Here is a 27,817-nt window from a genome sequence, read left to right as displayed (position 1 = left end):
GTATAAACATGAACACGGAATGAGTACATGTAAATGGGGATGGTAAGACAGGGACAGTAGGCATGCTGGTGTGCTTATGCACACCCCTTTTACGGAAGGTGTTTAGGAATGGGGCGAGGTCCACAGTAGACAGTTTGAGGTTAAAGCTGAGAGGGTTTGAGGATGTAACAACTGAGTCAGGTAGAGCATTCCAGGCGTTGACCACTCTGTTGCTGAAGTCGTATTTTCTGTAATCGAGTTTGGACCAATTTACCTTGAGTTTGTATCTATTGTTTTCCCGTGTATTACTGAGGTTGAAGCTGGAGTAGTCATTGACAGGTAGGACATTGTAGCAGACAATTGTGTGTACTATGGTTAGGTCAGACCATATTTATGGTGTAGTATTTATACTATGCTTAGGTCAGACCATATTCATGACATCACAGTTTTTCCAGCCACTGAATATAAAGGTTAAATAAAAATAGTGATAAAACAAAGATTTCCTGTACACTTTATGAGATGCCTCTAACTCCACCCAGTTCACCAAATACATTAATTGAAAGTATTTAAAATTATCTAGAAGTCTAGAAATGCTCATAAGGATCTAGTACCTTCCATTTTGTGAGACAGGCACTTTTGACATAGTTGAATGTTCACTGATATTGCTTTTGAATTTTCAGATTCCCATATAATTTGCCTAAGATTTTCAGCACTCATATTTGTTTACCAACATTTACCAAATTAGAGGCATCTGCTCTTCAACATGCATCTATATATAGTTGAGACTTTGTAGTGCTACATTTAGGAGAATGAACTTGGCTTATATTCTAGTGTGAATGTTCTTCTTTTAATATTCTTGAGTTTATTCTACTTTAAGATCTTTCTTTTTCATATGTAATCTGATACATATTTTTTAGATTCTTTGTATTCAAGAATCTACAGTGGAATATTGCAGGATGGGTACAGGTTTAAGGGATTTTGTATATGGATAATGACATAGCAGCTACCATTATTCCTTCTTTATACTGAAAATCTAGTTTTGTTACGTAAAATAAAAGGTACATGGAAGGGTAAGCATTATGTTTTGGACAGATGCCCCTCAGAAGTGGGTTGCTACCGGTTCGCACCAGTTTGGGTGAACCAGTAGTGGAAATTGCGACTGGGTTGCTGAACCGGTAGGGACAGCAGGCTCGCCACGCCTCCAAACTTTCCCTGGTCGCTGCAGCATGGTTTTTTTTTGTTTGACATATTTTATGTTCTGTGCATGTGCAGACCTATTTACAGGCAACTGTACATGCACATGGAGCGTGCAAATCGTGCACCGAACCGGCAGTAACACCAGCAGAAACCCACCCCATATGCCTTCCCTGCATGCTGGGAGCAAAATTAATGGCAGCCACATCCCTTCTCCATGTGTAACAACTTTTATGCCCTAAATTTGAAAAAAAATTACAGACCATTCCAGATTTGTTTATGTCATGCTCTAAAAATATACTAATAAAAGAAAGGACTTCATGATATACACTGTGAACAGCACTGATGTAGAAAAAAATTAAGTATGTTTCCTTTGGTCTTTTATATGTCTACTGGTTTTCCTTGGTGGTGAAAACATCTACCAACCTCATATCTTTCCATTCTATGGAAGACAGAACACAGAAATAATCCAAGCAACGTTTTTAAAAATTAATGAAATACCAATTACTTCAATAATTCCCTTTGAAGAACTGCACATTATACAATTTCTGCTTCTTTCAAGTTTATACAACAATGTAGTTTTCTGGAAAATCTGTTGTGTAACATTACTGAAGATGAAAAATACACCGAGAAAAGAAAAAAAATCATAATACCATATTCTCTTTGTACAATGCACCATCAAGAATTGCACATAATTTTCCACTGATTTTGCAAGACTCAGGCACATAATATTGTTTAGCCTTCTATGTTCTTTCTACACCTGGTTTATATTTATATGCATTGCCTGTGTACATCTACAGAGCTTGGGGGGAATTGTGCTTTTTTGCTTGCATACTTGGGGGAGAAAAGTTGTTCCTGACATTTTAAAATGTAATCTACGCTCCGGAGGCCTTTTTTTTTTTTTTTAAAGAAAAATTGTACTGAGAAGATGCTGGCCACAGTCCAGTATCTGTACACTAGGCAGCAGATCTCTGCAGCTTTTTTGCATTCCAGCTAAAGCACAGTGTGACAGCTCAGCTGTAACCACCTGCTGCCATCTGCCCTCATTCCTGCCAGCTAATAATACAAAAACAAAACTGTAAACAAACTAGCAAAAAGCCGGCATGCTGCACCCTGGGAAATAGCAAGAGTATGATGACGGGCAAGCAGAGGTGGCAAAGGAAGGGTAGAGAAGGCTCCTCCAAGCTGATCTCATGAGATTCCATCATGTCTTCCATAATAAGGTCTGAAAGCATTAAATGCATCAAAGATTTCCCTGGTCAACTCAATTGTTGGAGCTACCTTGACAATGCATGCTTTCTCTTAAGTAAATTACAGTGTTCTTCACCTTAGGGACTTAACCCAAAGACACTCATCATCATAAAGCATACATGTAAATCGATACATATACATACATAATAAGTTGCAATTAAATTCGCTTTCTGCTTTGATTATGTGCCAGGAAGCCTCTGCTGACTCTTAGCACAGATAAATTATCTGCAGATGATCTGTTCCCAGCCCAGTTTTCCAATGGTGTGCTCCATTGTAATTCAAGCCATCTATCTCAGTACTGGTCATCGTCTGTAATATGGAAAATTACAGCTTTAAAAAGTCAATTTTCTCTCCATCCTCTGAAAGTCTTCTATCATGTCCATGCACTCTTACGAACTTGGGTATGCATGTTGGCAGTCAAATGCTTTTTATATGGCTCTAGTTCAGTGGTGGGTTCTGGATCCTGTTGCAACCGGTACAGTTGCAACGGGGCCTGGCATCCTCCACATGAACGTGCGCAGTGCGCACATGCGTCTAACCATCCAGCAACACCTCCGCAACGCTCCAACGTGCTCATGCGTGGAAGCGCCAGAGTTTAAAGACAGGTAAGGAGCAAGGGCGGGCGGGTGGGCCCTCCAGAGCACCGTACCAGAATGGTACCCGGTGCTCTGGGCAGGCACTGGTCAGGCCGTACCGGGGTGTACCGCCTGCAACCCACCACTGCTCTACTTGTACCTCTTCCAGTAGATGAATCAGACATACCTCTTATCCTAGCATAATACAGGTAGTCCTCAACTTACCACTATGTGTCTTAGTCACCATTCAAAGCTCCAGTGGATCTCCTGGAGGGGTACTTACAACCTGGATTCAAAATTCCACCCATGTAGTCAGGTGGCCACACATTAAGCTCTTGGCAACGGAGCTGCATTAATGGTTTATGGTTTATGTGACCACATTTCAAGCAGTTTTGCCAAAACTCAGCATTTACTTCCATGGGGGGGGGACTGGCCCAAATGACTGCAACATGCACTTAACGACCACCGCATTCGCTTTATGACCATCGCATTCACTGCTGCAAAAAATCAGATCAGTTACATATCAAATCAGTTGGTCAGACTTGCCTACACTTTACGGCCATCATGAGTTATGACCATGATGGGCAGGCTCCATTACAGGCAAATTTGAGGACTACCTGTACTGAGTGATAAAGAAAGATAATTAATGTCCATGAAAACAAAAATACATCTTCTGAGTTTGCAAACTCAGAAAATGCATCTTTATTTTCATGGACATTAATTATCTTTCTTTGCAAACAACACACAGTGAATATCTTGTTAGCATGGAATAGAGTTCAAAGGAGGAAAAATTGTATGGGATTATATCATGTTATACAGTGGACAGTATATCACTCATTTGCAGATGGTGGGGAAGAGACTATCTATTGCATGAGAAATAATTGAATCCCAAAGTTATTTGATAGCAGGGCGAATAAGTGTTTTTCTCCCTTCACTGTATTACAGTCTAAGACCCAGCTTCTGAATTAATCCATAGTAATAGTTATGCTGTTGCAAGCACATCTTTTGTATGCATAACAGAGGCTGATGGAAGTCTGTTGCATAGGATCTTTATGGAAGGCCAGTATGGCCTCTTTTGACAAAGATCATTGAATTTTTTTCATCTCTGGTCTTAGGTTGGGCAGACAAAGAAACAACAGCTGGAGGCAACTGAATGTGACAGGCTCCATCTGCATTCAGCACACAGCCTACACGTAAGGAAAGCCTGTCTGTTTGAGCTTACTTTAAATACATATTCCTGCATCAAAGGATAAACACAGGTAAAATTCAACGTAAATTATAAATCTGGCATAGTTGGGGATGCACAATTTATAGTTCAATCCCATGCACTTCTATTGCGAAGTCATTCTTACTGAATTAGGTTGACTTTACCTTTGCAAAGACGGGTCTCAAATTGTTGATTACAAGTCCGTTCATATTCATCTCTTCATCAAAACTTTTAGCAGATCTATATCCAATTGATGCAGAAGACTAAACAAATAGAAAATCTAATTATGTAAATCGTCAACATTTTTAAGCATGTTTTCATACCACTAAACTACAAAAAGACACCCTTCAAAGGAAAACTCAGACTTAGGTATTGAAAAGAACAATTGAGGTAGGGGATAGAAGAAACCTGACTGCAGTTCAGGCTTTCATATAACAACTGGTTACTTTCCAAATTCATGATAGATTCTAGAAAGATGCACATTTTTTTATACTTGCTTAGACATTAGAGGGACGCGGTGGCTCAGTGGCTAAGATGCTGAGCTTGTCAATCAGAAAGATCGGCAGTTTGGCAGTTAGAATCCCTAGTGCCGCGTAACGGAGTGAGCTCCCATTACTTGTCCCAGCTTCTGCCAACCTAGCAGTTAAAAAGCATGTAAAAATGCAAGTAGAAAAATAGGGACCACTTTGATGGGAAGGTAACAACTTTCCATGCGCATTCGGCATTTAGTAATGCCGGCTACATGACCATGAAGACGTCTTTGAACAGCACTGGCTCTTCAGCTTAGAAACGGAGATGAGCACTGCCCCCTGGAGTCGGGAACAACTAGCACATATGTGCAAGGGGAACTTTTATCTTAGACATTAGAAATTGCATGGTTGCAACTATCTACAAATTTAGAATTTAGCTTTAGCTAATTTAGTGAAAGCTAAATTTAGCTTTAACACACAACACTTGCAAAGCAAATTAACTGCAATGGCGCATCAGACTTGCTTCACTATTGGCTGAGGGCCAAGACATGACTTGTGTACCATGTGCAAATAGTGTGGCTTAGGTAAGGAATCCTGGAAGAGCTGTAGATGGAGCCTCAGCCAGATGGTCGCAGCCATAAAAGGGGAAATGCAATAATACTATGACTTTTCCTCCAGTGTCTTTGCTAGTGGAGTACATCCCATATTTTATGAAATTCCATCTGTTCATCAAACCTTGGGAAGAGACATGAACTGCATATCTTTGCCCTCTCGATCAGAAACGCCTCAGACTAAAAAGATGGGAGATTTGAGGCAGAAAACAGAAGGATGAAGGAAAATGTTCTGGAGAGTCCTGAGAAATAATAACCAGGATGTATGTAGTTCAGGAAGGAGCATGCAGAGAAGCTAAAAAGTCTGCAGGGAGCCCACAGTCAGGAATGTGAGCAATGCTGCTAAGAGACAGATGTTCCTCTACAGGCACCGCTTAAATTTTTGCTGGGGGCTTGTGGAATTTCCAGATCACAAAAGGGTTTAGAAGCGTCTTCAGTGAAGGGAGAGGATAGGACCGATTATGAAAGGAGTGGTGATTCAGATATTTTAACAATCTTCAAATTCAGCTGGTAAACCTTTGGGAGACGGCAAGCCTTTTCATGTTGTGCCATGGTAACCCATAATTAGATATCCTAGTATAGACTAACAGCCTAGTTCCAAAAAGAGGACTGTAGTTCAGGGAAATGACTCTGGCCTTGGATCTCTTTATTTCAGTTCCATACGTGACATTATGGCTGCAATTACTTGTGAGAGAGGAAAGGCATTCTGCATTCTGTGCACACCCTCATTATTATTATTATTATTAAAGGATAGGACCATAGAGTTTAGAGTTTAGAGTTTTAGAGTTTTATTTCATTTGTATGCCGCCCTTTTCCCTAAGGGGACTCACGGCGGCTCACAACTCAAAGAAGGGAAAAGGGGATACAGACAGTTTAACAACAACACAAAACAATACATAGTTAAAAAGCGCAACAATCATACCATTCGAAAGGGGGCGACGAATCTTTAGCCCCAGGCCTGTCGGAACAGCCAGGTTTTAAGGGCTATGTGGAAGGCCTGGAGGGTGGTGAGGGTACGAATCTCCACGGGGAGTTCGTTCCAGAGGGTCGGAGCAGCCATACAGCCATACTTAATCGCACTCGCAGTCCAAGCAGCCTAAACCAAATATATTTCAAAAAGACATGCCCAGGTAATGTCAGGGATTGATTCCCAAAATTCAACACGCAAAACATGTGCTTTGTGATCAAATGCATGCAACTGACCCTGAGCTTTGCTTCAATAAGCAGACTTTGAATGAGAGTAAATTGGGAATTGCTTTTTCTCTAACACTTCCCATTACATTACCCCCTTTTCAGGGAGCTGAAAATGCCTGCAGAACAGTGCTGGGATTCAAATTATTTTACTACCGGTTCTGTGGGCGTGGCTTGGTGGGCGCGGCGTGGTGGGTGTGGCTTAGTGGGCATGGCAGGGAGAAGGATACTGTAAAATCTCCATTCCTTCCTCACTCCAGGGAAGGTTATTGCAAAATCCTCATTCCCTCCCGATCAGCTGGGACTCAGGAGGCAGAGAATAGATGGGAGTGGGGCCAGTCAGAGGTGGTATTTACGGGTTCTTCGAACTACTCAAACTTTCCGCTATCAGTTCTCCAGAACTGGTCAGAACCTGCTGAATACCACCTCTGCTGCAGAAGCAACAGAAAGGTGACAAGTTCACACACCATTTCGTCTTGATTTCATATTATGTATATATGTATTCTGTATGTGTGTGTTTGTGAGAAATATGAAGTATACATATGTATAATATCTGCATTTATATGTATGCAGCAACTATGCAACATTCATGTATTTGTTATGTATTTATATTCACTTGCTATATTTTAAATCTTTCCACTAATTAGAGTTTACGAGGTCAATTAATGATTCACTGCGATCAAAAGATGTAGATTGATTAAAAGTCTGAAGTAAAATTTATCTTCCACTCTTGACATATTTTGCTCACAGACTTTCAAGCGGCTGGAAGAATTTGCTGACTTCTCAAGGCTAGAAAGCTTTTAGCTCTTTTTTTTAGCAGGCATACAAGCAACAAACAAAGCTCCAACCATTATTTATTATAATTTCCCTTTAGGCTCTCGATGCCACTTAAGTTAACTTTTGTTTATCTCTTGATGGAGAACTGCAGACTTTCCAGCACACGGATTCTGCTAGCTTATTTGACAAAATCAATGCTGCTGACCAAATTTAGCTCATTGGAGATCTCTAGCATTAATAGAAAGCTCTGCTAGCATGTATCTGCATTGTCACTCATTAATCAGTAATCCTTCATAAGCCGGCCATGTCATCCACAGTGCTCAGTGTGTATGTTTAAATAAAATACCAGAGCAGTCAACTGTGAAGGAATATTGGCAGCCTGTTTAGTTAATGTTGTTCATTTTTTTGACGCAAAACATTCTGTTCTCAGGCTGAAGGAGACAAGCCTTTTATTGCAGCAAGGTAGTAAAAATGCCCTTCTTTCAGATCCATTTGTTTCTGCATTCTAACATACCAAAAGACACACAAAAGGCCTTGTAATTTTCCATGGCTATCAATCCAGTATCTTCATAATACAGCTTTCACAGGTCAGCTTAAACACAATATGGTGGAAAAGTAGCACATCCTGAGGATTCATTTCAGAGAAGAGGTAGGAGAGGCTTCAATCAATCAATCACCCAGAAAACTAGCCAGGGAGAAAAGGGATTGCACCAGGATCTTTCTCCTGCTAATATGTGATTGGTGCACATGCTAAACAAAAAACAAGTCCAGTTAATGAGAATGCTGGTATTGTCATTTTCCCATTCTCAAGCCATGTGGTTGACTTTGTTGTCTGAAAACTAGAATTGGATGTTTAGGCACCGGCCCTTAGTCCTACCCACTTTGCACCCAACCAACTCCCAGCGATTATCTACTGCTAATGGCCACCTGGCCCTCCAGTTCTGCCCAGTCCCTGAGGCATGGTTTGACCTGGGTGTTTTGCTGACAATCCAGCGGGGTTAGTGCATGATTGTCAGTGGACAGGGCAATTGCAGACACTGTGGAGGCAGCATGTGATCGGTGGCAGGCAGGCAAGGTGATCGCAGGGGCTGGGGGTGCACATGCAATTGGCAGCAGGTGAGCAAGGCAATGTGGGGGCTGTTGGGGGATGAGTGGTGAGCTGTGGGCTGTGGCTCTGTCTGTCTGCTGGCGGGAGTCTTTGCTTCCTCTCTATGCAGTGAAAACCTTTTTCCCAGATCAAACAGTTTTGCACAGTAACTGATATTTCTGCTGCTGACAAGAACTGTCTCCTTCCCAGTCCCTCTTTTCAAATCATTTATTGGACAGTATTAAAGCTGTGCTGTCTTTTGAACTGCAGAGACAGCAGGTTGAGCAGGGAGGAGGGGGCACCCTCCTCCCCACCCCCATCCTTCCCTCTCAGACAGTGGATCTCAAATCTGAAAGCACTATCAGATATCCCCTCCTCCAGAGAAGGGTTCTTCCCGGTTCGGCCTGGATTGGGAGAACAGGCAGTAGCGGTGGCAGGAGGTTCCGCCCACCCACCCGGACGCTTCTGCACATGTGCAGAAGCATTGTGCACGTGGGGAAGCGCGCCTGAACTGGTAGTAAAAAAATTGGCAACCCTCTCACTTCTCTCCCCCCCCCACAGCCTGCTGCCATGCTTTGCCTCTCACTGCTTGCTGCTGATTGTGCGCTGCCCCCCACAGACAATTCCACCCACCCACTATTAATTGTGCACTGCCCCCCCCATGCCATCACTGTTGCCCATCATTTGATTGGCTGGTGGATAATTGTCCAGTGCAGCAAAACACCTGGATCAAATCATGCATCCATAAAAGGGGCCGAGATGAAAGGCCGGGGGTGGAGGGCCAGGAGGGGTCACTGGAAGTGAACAATTGCTGACAGACAACCATCAGAGGTGGAAAGTCTGCTGTGGTTCGGCAATGGTGATTAGCTGGGAACAAAGCGGGCACTGCCAAGGGTCAGCACCTAAATGTCCTAGACCCTTGAAAACAGTGTGTAATTAAAAAAGAGGTTGGTGGAAATAAGTCTCTTAACTTTGTATCTCATGCAGTCTCTGGTGTTTAATTTATAGTGTGTTTTAATATAGAGAAGACCTCCAAACTAGCATCCACCACAACCATCTCAATTGCTACCATTCAATCTATTAGTTCATGAATTCCACTTAAAGTCTGCATTATGTAGGCAAGATCTCATAGGTGCACTAACTTATGATTTGCTCTGACTTCATTTACATATAGCGGTAAGCCATAAAACATGGTGTGCCAACTGTAATGGTTGGGTTCACATATCTACAGCTGTACCACAGTCCTTCTGAGACTTGGGGTAAATCAACAAATGTCCCCACAGATTCAAAGTATTTTCTCAAATTCTGTTGGGAGATTCTAATAAGAAGCATCTTGCTAGCTTAATAAAATAAATGGAAATCAGCCACCATGGAGCAAGCAGCCTTGGGGGGTGGGTTATATTGCTGCAGCTCAGGAAGGGAAGCAAGAAGATGTACAGGCTTATTATCTCATTGATTTGAGCGGTATGCTGCAGAAGATGCCAGAACAAATGACAAAGTAATTAATTTGGAACCTAGAGAGAACAACAATACAACATAAGATGAATTTAAAATCAAATCATGCCAGACAATAAATGAACAAGGATGGGAAAGGTAGTTGGAACACCACAGCTCTCTTAGATTTACATGATCTCTTTTCACTTTTATGCCAATGCAAGTACAGGCCTAGTTCTGGAATAGTTGTTGTCCTTAACCTGGGGTGTCAAACTGGTGGCCGCGGGCCAGATGCATCGCATGCAAGCCACGCCCACCTCGCCACTGCAAAGACAAAAAACATCATGATACATCGCGATACATCACGTGGCACGATCAAGTTTGACACCCTTAACAATTGGAACTGGAAACTGTGTCACTAAGCAACGTAGTTATTCAGCAAGACATCGACACCACAATGAGCTTGCCCAACTTCGGCAGCAATTGTTAAGCAAATCAGCCCAGGTTGTTAAGCAAGGCATTTGGGTTTTCCGATTTTACTGCTGGCTTCTCTATTAACTCAGCTTGTCAGAAGCCAGCTGTGAAAGTTGCAAATGGCGATCGGATGATATGGGATACTGTAACAGTCATAAAGCCCAATTGGATGTGAATTACCCTTCTGTTGTTCATGTGACCATGGGATTGAAGCTATAATTGCAAATCTGAAGACTGCTCATAGAGTTATTTATTCAGCAGGATCATAACAGAACATAGTTAAGGATGGACTACCTGTAAATACTGAAATTTTGGGAGAGGTTGGTGTTCTTGTGAAAATATTGCAAGGCTGCCATTGTTATTTTAAAAGTATTCTTAATTTAATTTTGGGGGTTTTCTCAAATATATGAGGATGATGAAGATATCATGGCATCCATTTGATAATCTTAACATAATGTTTGATAATCTTAACATAATGTTTGAACCCAGCCTTTCTCCCAAATCATCATTCTTTAAGCAGCAAGCAATAAAATATCTGCTTTCTCTAAGCCTGGTTTCTATTTCTTCTAGTCACAGGATGAAGTGATGATGTGTGTGTGTGAGAGAGAAGGGGGGAGTGGGGATAAGAATATGTTTTTTAAAAATTATTGGCTTACTTAAATTAACTTTTGCTTTTGACCATATTCTTGTCATGGATCCTGTATCGGAAGAGCTTTTTGAAAAAAAAAAAAAATCCTGGGCTTTGATTTTCAAAATGTGGGCAAAATTATGAATTAGAATATGAGATCAACATCTGTGAAATGTTAATATGCTATTAGGTGCATGCAAAAAAGCTATTTCTAAATACTGTGATAAAAGTAAGAGCATTTTCAATCTACTTGCCGTCACTTTAACGTTGTGCAAATTATAAAATGTGGGTTTTATGGCATGAAAAATATTTACAGACCTCAACGCCTTGCTGTTTCAACTTCCTCTTCATTGTACAAACGCTGCACTGTTTTATATTTGTATTATCTTTCTGTTTAGACATACTTGAACCATTGCCCAGGGAATGTCACAAACAGAAGTCAATGACAACAGAACCATGACATTTTAATTAAGGAAAAATGAGTTAGCATTGACAAGAACTGTACTCTGACACCTATAGGCAGAAAACCTACCACTGAAAGTTGACAGGCATAGAGCTCTAAAAACCCATGACTGGAGATTAACAAGACCTTAAATCTGGTTTATGCCATCCTGCAAATGCCTCAGAATAATACAGAATGCCTGCTTGCCTGCATGACTGTGGTTGGAGGGATGGAGGGATCTAGATAGACAGATCAGGATGCTGCTTTTGACATTGGATATCTGAGTTCAAATCCTGGCAGGTAGCTATAGTCAGAGGTTGGTTCCTACCAGTTCGCACCTATTCGGTAGAACCGGCTCGTCAAATCTACCGAACCGGTTAGAAGAGGTTCTACCAGTCGACCCGGAAAGCAGGCCACACCTACAGAAGAGGTTCCAACATTTTTTGAAACCCACCACTGGTCCTTGGATATGATTATTCTACACTATCATGCTCATATTTATAAAACTCAGTGCCTCTGTGAAAGGTAAGGATGACTACTGAGTTTGTGGTGCAATCAGAACATTGCGTGTGTTGAAGTTGTTTTAGCGCAAACCAAAGATGCCTTTTAAAAAACAAGTTTACATCATATTCTTATGCATGCCAGTGCTGAGTGTGAGGTAATTTAAGGTGGTTCTGACAAGTGTCGTCGGCATTTTCATATCCGGTCACATGGGCGGCAAGCCACTCCCATCCAGTCACATGGGTGGCAAGCCACTCCCACAAAGGAGGCCACACCCACAGAGTAGGTTCGAACAATTTTTGAAACCCACCACTGGCTATAGTTCTTTACAGAAATGGTTCTTGGGAAATATCCACTAATGTTTCATCTGCCTATCTCAAAAATGAATCTGTCATGATCTAGGAGAGGGGTCCTTAACTCCCAGGCTGCGGCCTACTACCAGACCTCAAGCCTTTCGGAACCAGACCACGGAAGTGGCAGGGGAGCGTCTGTATCTTCATTTGCAGAAGAAGCAGGCAAGTGTGGCATTTAGGCTCCATTTGCATGAACATTGGGCACACATACTCACCACTCGTGCAAATGGAGTTGTGTGCACACTTGCCCGCTGCTCAGGTGTAGCCATCCCTTCTCCCCCACCAGTTGGTGCAGAAAGCCAGAAAGGTTGGGATACTCTGATCTAGGAGAGTGTTGCTGGTTCGGATGTTACACAGATTAAAGGGACGCGCGGTGGCTCAGTGGCTAAGACGCTGAGCTTGTCGATCAGAAAGGTCAGCAGTTCAGCAGTTCTAATCCCTAGCGCCCAAGGAACGGAGTGAGTTCCTGTTACCTGTCCCAGATTCTGCCAACCTAGCAGTTCAAAAACGCATAAAAATGCAAGTAGAAAAATAGGAACCACCTTTGGTGGGAAGGTAACAGCTTTCCGTGCATCCTCGGCATTTAGTCATGCCAGCCACATGACCATGGAGACGTCTTCAGACAACGCTGGCTTTTTGGCTTTGAAACAGAGATGAGTACTACCCCCTAGAGTCAGGAAAGGCTAGCTCATATGCATGAGGGGAACCTTTTACACAGATTAACAAGGGTCATGTCCGATGTTGTAGAACCAGAACAATCTGACAATAAATGGACTGCTAGAACAAACCTTACATGCATGAAACTAGAGAACGTGGAATTGATGGAATACTACTACCACAGTAGATCTAATGACTGGGGATATAGTAAATGTATGGGGGAACAATAGATAGACAGAGGACCTGCATCTATCCACACTAACAGAGAAATAACTAATGTAAGATGCAAGAAATTGTGAAGCTGGATTGTTCAAATGAATATAAATTTATTTCATGCTATCTCTCTACAAGAATGTGAATTACTAATGATCAAGGCAGATTGGTGGTAGATAAGGGTCAACAAAATTCAAGGAATGCTGGACTTAGATGTCTTATGGGTATGAAGGGACTCCAAACTCAGGACGCGCTTGACTTCGTCCTTGTCATCTCCTACACACTTCAACCTACTGAAATTGAAACTGCTCTTACAACTGCTCTTAAACCAACTACATATTATATCTTGGACTCAACAGGATCCAGAAGAACAACTGTGTGTGTAGGCAACATCTGAAGCTGAAAGATAGTGGGATGAAACTACCAGCAGGCCACATAGCAGACATATGGCTATGTACACTTTAGTATCCCCATAATCACAAAGGAACCAGATGAAGAGGCAAGGAAAGTAGTATTACCCATGGGCCTACAAAAGATAAGGCAGATCTTGAAGAGCCACCTCAATGGGAAAAACAAGATCCATGTCATGAACATGTACCTCCAGTATTGTGAGCTGGCCAAAGGAGAATCTGGAACTTGCCAATGTGAAGACTGAGAAGCCTCTTGGAGTATATAGAGGTTCTATCCTCAGAGACTGTATACCAGTTGGAAAGAAGGCAGGCAGGATCTGGTGAGCGCCAAAACTACTGTCCTGAATGTAAACCACAGTATTCATGAATACATCATCAAGATGTCACCCAAAGATCAGTGCTGAGAGAATTTCCAAGGCAGCAGGTGATATGGAAGAATATCAAGAAGAGGAAATGCCATGGAAAGACAAGACCCTACATGGAATGCACCATTGTCAGATAGTTGAGGTAGCAGACATTAGTAAATTTAACAGTGGCTGGAAAGGGCTGGACTAAAAGACAGCACTGAGAAAAGTTGGACCTCAAGGGTCAAGTGGGTCTGCTGTTAACGTACCTGCCTCCCAACAGCGTTGCAGCAGCCCTCCCCTCGCTCCTCGAGTCGGTAGCCGAGCTGGCAATTGAGTTCCCTAGGTTGATGGTCCTGGGGGACTTTAATTTGCCGTCGCTCGGTGAAAACTCTGACGGGGCGCAGGAGTTCATGGCTTCCATGACGGCCATGGGCTTGACCCAAGTAATTCGGGGCCCGACCCATTCGGCGGGGCACACGCTCGACCTCGTATTCCTCTCGGAGCAGTGGATTTGTGATCTTGGTCTGAGGGGTAATGACATCATACCCCTGTCGTGGACAGACCACTGCCTACTGAGGCTCGACTTCCGGAGGCCAAACCCCCACTGTAGGGAGGAGGAACCGACCAGGTGGTTCCGCCCCAGGCGACTCATGGAACCATTAAGGTTCCAGACGGAACTCGGGGTCATTCCTGATTCTTTCGCCCACAATCCGGTAGAGACTTTGGCTGCTGCCTGGCATTCGGCAGCATCAGAGGCCCTCGACCGGATTGCGCCACTACGGCCCCTCCGAGGCGGCGGATCCCGGAGACCTCCTTGGTTCACCGAGGAACTCCGGGAGATGAAGCGCCGGAGGAGATGCCTAGAGCACCGATGGAGGTCCAATAAGTCCGAATCGAACCGAGCAATGGTAACCACCTGCACCAAGGAATACACCAGAGCGCTTAGGGCAGCGAAAAGATCCCATATAGCCACCTTGGTTGCGTCCGCTGAGTCCCGCCCAGCCGCCCTGTTTAAGATAACCCGCTCCCTATTAAATAAAAGGGAGGCGGGGGAACCCTTACAGGGCAGAGCTGAGGATTATGCCCAATTCTTAGCGGACAAAATTGCTCGGTTTCGGTCGGACTTGGACTCCACCCCTGCAGTTCCAGCCGAGGCACAAGAGGATCAGATGGAACACCCCTGGGTTGAGTTTCAGGATGTTACCCCCGGGGATGTGGACAAGGCCATGAGGGCTGTGAGTGCCTCCACCTGCGTACTGGACCCGTGTCCCTCATGGCTGGTTACCAGCAGCAGTGAGGTGACACGAGGCTGGATCCAGGCGGTCGTGACCGCCTCTCTTCGGGAGGGGAACTTCCCCGCCGCACTGAAAGCGGCGGTGGTGAGACCCCTCCTAAAGAAGCCATCTTTGGATCCAGCTGTCCTTAATAACTATCGTCCAGTCTCCAACCTTCCCTTTCTTGGGAAGGTTGTTGAGAAGGTGGTGGCCTTTCAGCTCCAGCGGTCCTTGGAGGAAGCAAACTATCTCGACCCCTTCCAGTCAGGCTTCAGACCCGGTTACAGCACTGAAACCGCTTTGGTCGCATTGACTGATGATCTATGGAGAGCCAGAGATGGAGGACATTCCTCCATCCTGGTTCTCCTTGACCTCTCAGCGGCTTTCGATACCATCGACCATGGTATCCTTCTGCGACGACTGCGGGAGGTGGGGGTGGGAGGCACCGTGTTGCGGTGGTTCTCTTCCTACCTCTCGGACAGGTCGCAGTCGGTGTTAGTGGGGGGGCAGAGATCGTACCCTAGGCCCCTAACATATGGGGTGCCTCAGGGCTCGGTCTTATCCCCCCTACTATTCAACATCTACATGAAACCGCTGGGAGAGATCATCCGCAGGCACGGGATTAGATACCATCAATATGCGGACGATACTCAACTGTATCTGTCCGCCCCGTGCCAACTCAATGAAGCGGCAGACGTGATGAGCCGGGGTCTGGAGGCGGTTATGGACTGGATGAGGGCTAACAAGCTTGTGCTCAACCCAGAAAAGACCGAGTGGCTGTTGTGTTTCCCTCCCAAGGATTCCACCAATATTCCATCTCTCAGGCTGGGGGGCCAAACTTTATACCCCTCAGAGAGGGTCCGCAACTTGGGAGTCCTCCTAGATCCACAGCTATCATTCGACCACCATTTGACGGCTGTGGCTAGGGGGGCATTCGCCCAGGTACGCCTGGTGCGCCAGTTGCGACCCTACCTGAATCGGGAGGCACTCACAACAGTCACTCGGGCCCTCGTGACCTCTAGGCTGGAATACTGCAATGTGCTCTACATGGGGCTGCCCTTGAAGAGCATCCGGCGTCTTCAGCTAGTGCAGAACGCAGCCGCGCGAGCGATAGTGGGTGCACCGCGGTTCACCCACATTACACCTATCCTCCGCAAGCTGCGCTGGCTACCTGTCGACTTCCGGGTGCGCTTCAAGGTGCTGTTAATCACCCATAAAGCCCTACATGGTAGTGGATCTGGATACTTGAGAGACCGCCTTCTGCCAATTACCTCCCTGCGACCAATAAGATCACACAGATTGGGCCTCCTCCGTATTCCATCGGCCAGCCAGTGTCGGCTGGCAACTACAAGGAGGAGGGCCTTCTCAGTAGTCGCCCCGACCCTTTGGAACGAACTCCCCGTGGAGATTCGTACCCTCACCACCGTCCAGGCCTTCCGCGCAGCCTTGAAGAACTGGCTAGCCCGTCAGGCCTGGGGATGAAGATAGTTGCCCCCCCCGAATGATGAATGCATGTTGGTTACTGTTTTTATTATATGTGTCTTTGTTATTGTCTGTATCTCCCCTTCCCCGATTTTATGTGAGCCGCCCTGAGTCCCCTCAGGGAAAAGGGCGGCCTACAAATCTCAATAAAATCAAAATCAAATCAAATCAAATCAAATCAAGAAACAGTCACTACAAGAACAGTCACTAAGCACCAGATATACAGAAGCAAGATCTACCACTCTGCTCAGGAAATGAGGTAGACTATGAAGGGAGGCGTCAGAGACAGTCCAACACAGATAGTGGCAGAATGTAAGATGCAGGTGGGAACAGCATACAATGAATGATATAACCAAGTAGCTGGCATTGTGTATAGGAACTTCTGCAGTGCATAAGCTAGATCTTCACAAGTCCAGATGGAAGATTCTACAGAAGGTGATGGAGAATAACAGTACTAAGATCCCACAGACTCCCAGATTCATGCAGGTACTGGACAATCAATACCGGATACAATCAAGATCAAGTGAGGTACCAATACCCACTGTATAAAGCCCTAGTAAGACCACACCTAGAGTACTGTATCCAGTTTTGGTCACCCCACTTTAAAAAAGATGTTGCATCTCTAGAAAGAGTGCCGAGAAAAGCAACCAGGATGATTAGGGGACTGGAGACTAAAACATTTGAAGAACGGTTACAGGAACTGGACATGGCTAGTCTAATAAAGGGGAGACATGATAACAGTGTTCCAATATTTGAGGGGCTGCCACAGAGAGGAGGAGGTCACACTATTTTCCAAAGCATCTGAAGGCCAGACAAGGAATAATGGATGGAAACTGATGAAGGAGAGATTCAAACTAGAAATAAGGAGGAATTTTCTGACAGTGAGAACAATCAACCAGTGGAACAGCTTGCCTTTGGAAGTTGTGGGGGCTTCATCACTTGGGACTTTCAAGAAGAGATTGGACTGCCATTTGTCAGAAATGGTGTACAGTTTTCTGCTTAAGCAGTGGATTGGACTAGATGACCTATAAGGTCCCTTCCAACTCTGTTAATCTGTTAATCAATCAACCAGTGGTAGTAGATAAGGATCAAAATATGGTGGTAGTTAAAGATGTAGCAGTGCTAAGTAACAACAACTTCAGAAAAAAAGTATAAAATATCTGAGAAGTACCAGAGCCTGAAGGTGGAACCACAGAGGATGTGGAAAGTAAAGACTAAAGTGATGTGTGTGTGTGTGTGTGTGTTTATTACAGAATGTCTGACAAGACAAGACCTTCCTATGCCTAATCAGCCATTCCCTTACAGAAACATATGCTAAGGTCTTCCAAAAAGAGGAGTAGATCCTTCAAAGTTCCTCTCCTTTAATGAGAAATGTGCAACAAAGCTAAGCTAGGGCTGCCAGAGGACAGCAAATTGTGCAGAAATCACAAACTCCTTATTGACATCTAGAGGTTCTCCCAGTTTGACCAACTTAGATGCAATATGACCCAAAGGTGATTTTCAAAAGGCAGCTGGAATTTATTGGGTTTTTTTCCCCTTGAAAACATTTCACTTCTCATTCAGGCTTTTTCAGTTCTGAAGAAGCAGCTTCTTGGATGAGAAACAACACATTTTCAAGGGGAAAAAACTCAAGAAAGTCCAGTTGCCTTTTGAAAAGCACCCTTGGGACAACTATGACCTGAAAGATTGAGAATCTCCATAGACCCTTAAAAGAAATAGTGCTAGCTAGGCTGCAATTGGCTTTTCTTGCAGATGGTAAAACACATTTTGCCAAAGCAAAATATCATTGCAGTGGTAAGAACATGATGCTGCCTTGTGCACACGGAAATGTATTGGAGGATTTGCTTGGCATGTTGAGCCTCCCACCTGTTTTTTCACTGTACTGGCATCCTCAGAAAGAAGCCCAAATGCAGGATGCATGGCATATAAAGTTTGATATACTAACATGCTGCAATGTTTAATTCCTAGAAGGGTCAAAATCAGAGGTGGTATTCAACAGGTTCCGACCAGTTCTGGAAAATTGGTAGTGGAAATTTTGAATAATTTGGAGAATACCACCTCTGACTGTCCCCTGCCCCCATCTATTCTCTGCCTCCCAAGTCCCAGCTGATCAGGAGGAAATGGGGATTTTGCAGTAACCTTCCCCTGGATTGGGGAGGGAATGGAGATTGTATAGTATCCTTCCCCTGCCAAACCATGTCCAACCAAGCCACGCCCACCAAGCCACACCCATAGAACTGATAGTACAATTTTTTGAATCCCACCACTGGTCAAAATGTGTTCTTTTTCATAGATGAGGGTAGGGGTTAGCAGTTGATGGCATAGGAAAAACTGGCAAATGTCTTCTGCAGCACAGTTTGATTGGCAGTTGTCTATTAACCAAAAAAGGAAAACAATGGCAAGTGGTTCCCTAAATGTAAATATCCATTCTGTATGTCACTGTAACATCCTGTTCTAAAACAGTCTGTAATTATTAGCACAGTCTATAATGCTGTCAAGTGGGTTGTAAATTGAAAATGGAAAAGTACAGTATATGGATAATAAGACTTGTAACTGGAATTCCCCACACACAACTACAGCTGATCTAGTTTTTAATGGTTAACGCGGTTAAAAATATAGTTAAAAAGTTAGACTCATGCAATGAAACTCAGGTGATATTTTTTTCGAAAGGAATTTGTATTTACACCTCGCTTCTCCTTTCAAAGGAATTATTCATGGGACTATCCTATTTTGTTGTAGCACTAACTTAGACTGAAATAATGTTGCACATTGTTCTTCAGCCATTCTTGCGGAACAGAATGCGCTTGTGTTTCACAGCAAAAAAAAAAAAAAGGTTACAACTCTTTTCGCAAATCAAAAGATAGAGAAGATTTTTAAAAAGTGTAGAAGCCCACTAACTATCATGATTTGCACCAAACATGGTTAGACGCAGAATCATCATCCATGTCAAGTGTTGATGAGACTGAAGAAGATGAGTCTTTGCTGTGTATACATCGAAAGCTAGGCTTTTTAATGTTTTTTTCTCCCAGTTTGGTGCTTCATTTCTCTTTACTAATTTTTTATTAGCATTTCATGTACTTTCTGTCTTAAAATGTCAGTACACTAAGATGCCCCCATCACTTTAAAAAAAAATCTATTATGACTGAAAAGTGCAATAAAAGATTTGATTGCCACATGACCTTCAAGAGCAGATGAATGTTCTGTGTTTTGAGGGAAACACAATTCAGAAGTTATAGATATTGAAGAAGATTTAAAAGATACTGAACCTTTGTACCATAAATTTATCAATGTGAAATAATGCACAGGAGTTAAAATATGTATCTTAATTTTTACTGGGTTAACTTCATACCAACTACATAGAGATAATCAATATAGTTGTACAGTAAGCTTATTCATAGTTATATTGGAACAGTCATGTGCTTGTGGTTTAAGGCTAAATTATTAGGAAGAAGTAGCTATGCAGTTACATTGTTTGATTGCACCATACTAATATTGGTGAAATTTCCTTAATCGGATTTAGAATAAGTGTAACAGTTGCAAAATTCATCTTTATGTGAATTAGGGTGCATCTCTACCAATTCACCCTGAAATTGTGTTCAAATTTGTATTTATCCATGGATTAATCCAATTTTATCAGTTCATATGATAGACACAACCATAATTTAATCCTATAATCTGAATTTGTACAATGCCCTCAGCTAAAATGTGACCGGCTACTTTGTGGATCAATGCACTATAAAAACACAAACAATTTTCTTAGCATTAACCTTGGTGAGGAACATATTGGTATGGAAAGGTATCTTTTATACTGATCCCAGAAACAGATCTTGAGAACGCAAGCAAATGAATATTCATTATGACTTGGATGCTTTGACATAATACTTCTCAGAGTTTTTGTATTTATATGTGTATAAGCTCCAGTTACTTGTCCCAGCTTCTGTCAACCTAGCAGTTCAAAAGCATGTAAAAATGAAAGTAGAAAAATAGGAACCACTTTGGTGGGAAGGTAACAGCTTTCCGTGCACCTTTGGCATTGAGTCATGCCAGCCAAATGACCATGGAGATGTCTTCAGACAGCGCTGGCTCTTTGGCTTTGAAATGGAGATGAGCACTGCCCCCTAGTGTTGGGAACGGCTAGCACATATATGCGAGAGGAACCTTTATCTTTACATATGTGTAAAAGGAAAACAAGAACTATTTTATTATCTAAGAATACTTATATTCCTAGGACTCTTAGAGCTAGGGCTTAATAGGGGGCCTTAAAACAGGGCTGGATAATTTGGTGATAAGGGCATCAATGATAAAGTGCAGGCAGGATACAAGAATAAAGTGCTCTGGAGCTTTCTTCCAAAGCAGCTATGATAATTTGAACAAAGCAGATATGATAATTCTAAGCATTTACTTAGAATGTTTTTTTCTTTTATTTTAAGAAGCATAGAGGCATCCTTTACATTCAATGTTGCTTTGATATCTTGCATTGTATCTTGCTATCTACACTCTCTTATCAACAGTTAAAAATGAATATTGTCAACATGAAATACCATAAATAATCTGCTGTTTCAACAATGCTGCTTTTTTTATTTTCCCTTTCTGCTGTTGAATTCAATATGAGTTGATATATTTTATTCAGATAATAACCATGCCTAGTAAACTAAATTTAGAAAGTTGGCTATTTCTTATTAGGCTTATTATGTCATCAGTTCATGGTCCACATCTGAGATTGTCATTAAGCATTGATCACAATGTGGAACCATGTTTAGGTAAATACATTTAAAACAAGCAATAGATAAGCTCAGATAGGAAATTAACAAACCATTGGTTCCCACATTCTTTTTCAGTTAAATAAACGTATCTATGCTGTTCAGTTACTGCTTTCCTTTTATATGGCACCCTTCTTCTTCTCACATACCACTTTTGTGCTGAATGTAACTATTCTGTACCATTCAAGAGATGTGCCTAATTATAATTTGCCCACAGGGTATGTGTATTTCAGTTTGCTGTTGGAAAGATTACTGGAATCCTAGCTAAGACAGGCAGGAAACTTTTACTACCATACTAAATAATTTGCCATCTTTTCTGAGCATGCACCATGAATGGATCAGCTAATGGATGTACTCTACCATCTTCAATCACTTCCCTGCGGAATGGGACAACTTGCCACAGTCAAGTCACCATGGCCATGCCGAGTTGTCGTAGGCTGTCCCTGCGGAACGGAACAATTTGCCACAGCCAACTCACCATGGCCAAGTTGCCACCATGGCCAACTCGTGATGGCCAAGTCACTGCAGGATAATTCAAGAATTCAATTTAATTATTTAAAATATTTTTTTAAATAATGTTTTAATTTTTGTCATTCACATTTCATTTTGTCTTTCCTTTGGCATCCTTTCTTTCATGAGTCTATGCCACTATTTCTTCAGTATTAGTGTAACTCTTTTCCTGTGGTGAGCTGTCCCGTGGCAAGTTGGCAGTGGTGAGTTGGCCATGGTGAGTTGTCATAGACTCCTTCCCTGTGATGTCATTACTAGTTTAGGTATTCCCGGTCAAAGTTATCAGTACTAATCAATACCATAGGTTGACAGCTAATTAGCTAATTTACCTAATACATTTGGCATTATTCCAGATCAGAGGTGTCAAATGCATGTCGTCACGGTGCCCTTCACTAAATCAGGCATGCGTGTGGCCAGCGTGTGACACATCCAGCCCGTGGGCGGGGAGTTTGACAGCACTGTTCTAGATGATACAGATGTTTCATGCACACTCATCCTTGGAGTGCATAACTATCCTTGGGGATAAGATTACAGGGATTTGTGTATTTTACACAATGGAAAGGTGTAAGTGGAGCCGATTTGTAGGAAATTAAAATGAGTGTAAATTGAACATTAGAGGGTTTTGGGGTAAGTGGCAGAAAGTGATATAATAATTGCCTTTATTGTAATTACTGCCACCAAAGTCATGATTAGTGAATGATAACCAAGTATATTGATTTAACCCCATTAACAAAAAACATTATATTCCAGGTGGCATCAGAGCCATAAAATCTGTGATTTATTCACACTTGTAAGTCATTACTTGTTGTGATGGTTGCCAATTGATGAGTGTGCATGAAGCCTCTTTCTATGTTTGTTGGGTTTGCCAAAGTTGGCAGGTATAAGAAGCTTCTGCTCTATAGTCATCAATTTAGTCCTGTGCTTTCAGAAAGCTAAGACCTGAATTTCAATTTTTCCATGGTGTGGTATTAAATCTTTTCCTTGCTGTCAAGCAAAGACAGCCCTGCCATTCCCATTTGACTGATTTCAGTTTTAAAGGATTTCACAAGCCTTTCCCAATAAACAGTGATGAGCATAATGATATCTGATATTTTGTCTTGCCACCCACATCTGTGCTAGTACGGAATATGTAACAGATTTCTTCAATGGAAACTGCCATCATAGGATTGTGTAGTTCACAGAGCTGACATTTAAAGCAGATAATAATTCCACTACAGCAGACAACTGCTATTTTAAGGATTACCTATTAGAAGGCAGAAATGTACAATTGTCATTAAACCGACTAGACAAGACTATTTGCTTGGATAAAAATAAATCTGGGAAGAAAAAGATTTTGATTTATGCAGTAGCATGAAAAATTGTGGCCTTTTATAATCAATTTAATATTTACAGTAAACATGGACCACTAGCAAATCTGCTTCCTGGAATTTAAAACAACAGTACCCTAGAAGCTACTAGAGAAGAGCTATGAGAAAGAGACTAGGAACATGTTATTTAGTTCTGTACCATAGCTAGAAGATCTTCCAGATTCACAATTTTAAATTTCACTAATTCTTGATCCAATGGATGTAATAGACTATAAAAATAAAACAGCCTGTCATAAAGATTAACATTAATATGTATAACATATATTGTATTGGTTCTGTCCTGTGAACACACGGGTAAAAAGCAAGGTAATACAAATAAGTTAACTCTATCTGTTCACTGAGACCTTGCATTGAAAATATCATGATGCAAAAATTACTGGGGAAAAACATCTTGGTCTAACCTTAAGTAGCTATAACACCAGAACACACTGTCAATTGTTTGACAGAAAGATGGTGTAATTCCGTTCGGAAGGACTGAGTTTCCGCAAGAAGAAAGTGCAAGGGAAAAGGGTACCGCCAGGGGCGTGAGCCTGCAGTAATACTGCGCCCACCAAGATGTCAGACGTGTCCGCCTCCACCACAAATGGACGATGGGGATCAGGGTGCTTCAGGATCGGCTCCTTCGTGAAGGCATGCTTCAGGGCCTCCAACACATGTTGTTCTGTGGGCCCCCAGTGAAATATCACTTTCTTCCCCCCAGACTGAGACCAGGTTATAAACGCCACGCAAGTCCAGTTTCATGAACACCGTCGCTTCCCGGAGCCGCTCCAACAACTCAGGAATCAGGGGCAGTGGGTAACGGTTGTGCACCTTGATGACATTCAATTGACAATAATCGCAACAGAGTCTCAGGTCCCCATCCCTGCAATTTGATGAACAAGACTGGGGCAGAAAGTGGCAAAGACGAGGGCCGGATAAAACCCCGGGCGAGGTTCTTGTCCAGAAAGTCCCACAATGCAGCCAACTCTGGTTTGGACATGGAGTACAGGCGACCCACAGGGAGCTTCGCGTCCGGTACCAAGTCAATGGGGCAGTCATAAGACCGGTGCGGCGGCACCGGCGGTCCACCTCTGCTCGCTGAAGACGTCCATGAATTCCGCTAAGTCTGGCGGCAAGGATCTCCTGGGCGAACTGAGCACCTGGCCTGCACAGATGTGATGGGTGTAGTCGACACATTGCAGGGACGGGAATGTCACCAGGTTCTGGGACCAATAAACCTGAGGGTCGTGCGCCCGCAGCCAAGCCAAGCCCGGGACCATGGGGAAATACAGGCCCGAAGCAATGTAAAACTGGATGGCCTCCTCGTGATCCCCGAGGACCAGGTGCAAGGGCTGCGTGGCAGCCTTGATAGGCCCTGACAGGAGCACCCGGCTGTCAATGGTCTCAACCAGCATCGGTGGGTCCACCGGACACAGAGGGATGGCGTACTTGGTCACAAATGCTTCGTCCATGAAGTTCGTGGCAGCCCTGGAATCAATCAGGCATGGGCTGGAATCCCCAACAGACTACCAGACAGGAGAATGCATGCTGCCAAGATCATGTGCCGGAGAGGGCCGTCAATCTCTGTTTAAGTGTGCCCCCGACCTAAGGTCTCCCTCAGATCAGGCTCTGCCTGTTTCCCACCAAGTTGTTCTGGAACTGAGGGGTAGGCCCCAGACCTCGCAGGCTCCCTACTCTTCTTGGGGCAAACTGTGGCCAGGTGCCAAGATCCCCGCAATAAAAACACAACCCTCCTGTGTGCCGTCTATCCATCTCAGTTCACGACAAGCAGGGTTTGGCAGCACCCCACTGGTCTCCTGGGACACACGGTGAGGCCCCTGCCTCTGCAACTGGACGTCTATCTGGAGGCACAGGTGGATTAGCACGTTGATCTGGCCAGCCGGCAAAGCCAGCTGCTGTGCCAGTTGAGCATTGTCAGCACGGAGCTGTTCCATGGTGGCTCAATGTAGCTTTCGTTTTGTATGCGGCAGGACACAAACTGTTCTGCCCCCCCCCCCCTCCAGCCTGCGAATCACCCAGACATAGGCATGGCTGTTTGCCACTCTTTCATCACGGAGTTATCGACTCCTTTGACTGAAGGTCCAGACAAGACTCACATACAAGAATAGTTGGCAGCAACCCAAAATACAACAGGCACGGATACAAGACAGACAGAGTTTTCCAATACTGTTTCAAATGGTTGTGTCCTGCAAATGTCCCTTCCCAACTTCTCCACTTATATAGTCTCTTGGGAGGTGCCGAGACACAACCACCTGGGCTTAATTATCATCTCTAAGTCTGCCTCCGGAGCTGCTGCTTCTGTTTCTCTGCCCTTCTTAACCTTGCGTCAGGTATAAACTGTCTTGTCTCCTCCCTACTGCTCCATGCCTCAGGCTCCTCCTGGTGGCCAACCAGCTTCACTGGTCCCTGCTCTGAGTCTGAACCCTGCCCAGGGTCCTCCACATCTTCCCTGGCAGACTCATATGGTTCCTCGCTATCCGAGTCCATCAGCAGCTCAACCAGATCCTGCTGGGCCACAACAGCTAATAGTGTAATTTGCTTGGGTTTGGATTATGTGACATCAGACTGGTATCAATTTTTAGGATTTATCCAGATTAACCAATGCCTAATCCAGCCCTCAAATCTTTCATCAGTACACCCATTATAATCAATTCCATCTATCTTACTAAAGCATGTCCTCTTCTCTTTTCTTCTACTTTCCCCTCATTACAGACTTCTTAAGAAATTTAGATGTTCTCATACAGTAATGTTACCAAAACCTGGTTTTAGAACCTAGTCATTTGCACATCAGCAGATTTATTTGTTCTTTGATCTATTTATTTTCTTGGCTCTCCCTGTTATTCTCAGGCATCTTCTCCAATGTCAATCATTTTCTATTTTGTTTTTCCAAAGCCCAATTTTCATTTCTATAGAGTGTCACAAGGAGAATAATTGCCAACAATTAGTTTGTATGATTGTAGCCATTGGGGTTTCTAAATGATTGTCTTGGGCTTGGTGCTATATATTAAACAGATATAAAAATAAGTCATGGTTTAGCTTGGATTAAAAAAACAGCAAAATTTAGCAAGGAATGACAAGTAATCTAATTGCCACCGATCCCTTCTCTTCCAAGTGTGAAAGTTGTCAGAGACCTACATCCTTCTGTATCTTATTGTTATCTGCATGTGCGGTGGATAAGAAATATGTACATCATTTTGTGATTGAATGCTGGCAGGTAAATGATAATGGTGGGACTAAGATTAACTAGTGAATAATGGCCAAGGTGAGTTCTAAATCCCAACTCACATAGTTAAGAACTTGGCTGACTGGCATACTAAACAGAAAGTAAAAATTATTTGCACTCCTTGAATGTGTGTTGATTTGTGGGGGGAAATCTCTAAAATACAGCTTCAGACATCAGCTCCCATTAATTCCCTGTCTTGAAATTCAGGATGAAGGAAAAGAGAATCCTAAGGATTCCCCATTTGATATATTGGAGAATGATAGTAATACTGTAAATTAATTCGCACAATTTAATAAATCATATGTAAGCACCACAAGGGATAACTAATAATTATTTATTATTACTTTTCTCACCAGCCTTGACAGGCGTTTCTATAAATCCATTAGTAAAGGAAATTGTACGTCCACTGACAATTCATTCCAACTCTTGGCATACTCAAGCAACACTATCTACTAACCTTTGTGGTGAAGAACCACATAATTCACAATATAAATCAGTCTAATACTTAACTACAGTACAACATAGGCAACACTTTTAGAAGTTACCTTACCTCTGTGGGTGAAATCCAGTCTAATTTTTCTGTTGCCAGATGCCTTTTTCTCAAAGAAACTGCAAATCTTTTCTGCTTTCCTCTTCAAGAATCTTTTCAAAATCTGTTCTCGAGGGTTGAGTAGTTCTTGAGAGAATGTAGAAGATAAATAACATCTATTTGTGTGGCACTGCATTTCAGCACACATTCACTGAATACATTACTAACTTTATGTAAGCAGTAACATTTCCTGCACTACATGATTTGCCCATTTGGTTTAAAATGATCTCATAAGATTCCATCCATTCCATTAAGATGGCAAGGAAGCAACAGGCAGTAGGGAGAAAGCAGAGCTGCTGAATTCATTCTTTGCGTCGATCTTCATGCAAAAATAAATAAATAAATACAAACCAACCTACCAAAAATAGAATCGTAAAACACAGACTAGGAATACAAATTAAAATGAGAAAGAAAATGGCAAAAAAATACCTGTCCACTCTCGACGAGATCAAATTACCAGGACCTGACAAATTACATTCCAGAGTTCTGAAGGAGCTGGCAGATGGGATCTCAGAACCACTGTACCATATCTTTCAAAGATCCTGGAGCACTGGGGAATGACCAGACGACTGGAAAAGAGCTGATGTGATTCCCACCTCCAAAAAGAAAAAAAAAAGGGGTGGGGAGGAAACTACAAACCAATCAGCCTGGCCTCAATACTTGGAAAAATTCTGGAAAATATCATCAAACTACAAATCTGCAAATACACACAGGCAAACAAAGTCATAACCAGAAACTAACATGGATTTGTCAAAAACAGTTCATGCCAAATAAATCTTATTTCATTCTTTGATGAAATAACTAAATTAGT

The 27,817-nt window shown here is 42.9% G+C and overlaps 1 long non-coding RNA gene across 2 annotated transcripts; it reads right to left on the bottom strand.

The window, feature by feature from the left end:
* On the bottom strand, nucleotides 1-27,554 carry LOC106557072 (uncharacterized). 2 transcript variants are annotated; one of them, XR_001314075.2, is made up of 4 exons: nucleotides 27,436-27,554; nucleotides 26,968-27,093; nucleotides 4,371-4,469; nucleotides 1-2,733 (listed from the first exon to the last, which is right to left on the bottom strand). It is a non-coding gene; the product is annotated as an uncharacterized LOC106557072 (long non-coding RNA). The 2 variants fall into 2 exon arrangements; XR_015697780.1 differs by lacking the exons at nucleotides 26,968-27,093; nucleotides 27,436-27,554 and adding an exon at nucleotides 11,197-11,355.
* Nucleotides 27,555-27,817: the final 263 nt, after the last annotated feature.

Source organism: Thamnophis sirtalis, unplaced genomic scaffold, assembly GCF_051295495.1.
Source record: "Thamnophis sirtalis isolate CommonGarterSnake01/CBP01778 unplaced genomic scaffold, rThaSir2_p1.2 scaffold_9, whole genome shotgun sequence".
NCBI classification, from domain to species: Eukaryota; Metazoa; Chordata; class Lepidosauria; order Squamata; family Natricidae; genus Thamnophis; species Thamnophis sirtalis.
This window is presented reverse-complemented; position numbering and strand designations above follow the sequence as displayed.